We start from the raw sequence: 473 nt of genomic DNA, 5'->3' as shown, positions 1-473 counted from the left end.
TAAGGGATAAAGAAGGAAGTATGGAATTTATGAAGGATTCAAAATTGAAGCGAAATACATTGCCCACACCAATAATGTTGAAACTCATGTTTGCTAGACCTAGAAAAAAATGGTTTATTAAGTAATGAATGGTGACGAAGGCGTGGAAAATCACACTGCATCTACTGAGATGTCTGAGTATATAGATGCCTGTGTATCTGCATGCTGACCTTGAAATGAACAGATCATTTAACTCCCTTCGAGAATACTCGGCAGGCATGGCCGAACGGGATTTGCTATTCACAAGATTTTGCTTTTACTGTTATTTCTTTTCTGATTGGGGGCTGGATTAACTTAATAACAAGCTACCAAAACCCTGGGACATTCGTTAACATGTTTGTTTTGATACAGACTAGAAAACGCGTCTGAGATCACTGTGTTCGTTTTCTGGCCCGAACATCGGTTCGATCCGTGGGTCAGTCGTACACATAAAT

The sequence above is a fragment of the Penaeus monodon genome, chromosome 24 (assembly GCF_015228065.2).
Source record: "Penaeus monodon isolate SGIC_2016 chromosome 24, NSTDA_Pmon_1, whole genome shotgun sequence".
NCBI lineage: Eukaryota > Metazoa > Arthropoda > Malacostraca > Decapoda > Penaeidae > Penaeus > Penaeus monodon.
This window is presented reverse-complemented; position numbering follows the sequence as displayed.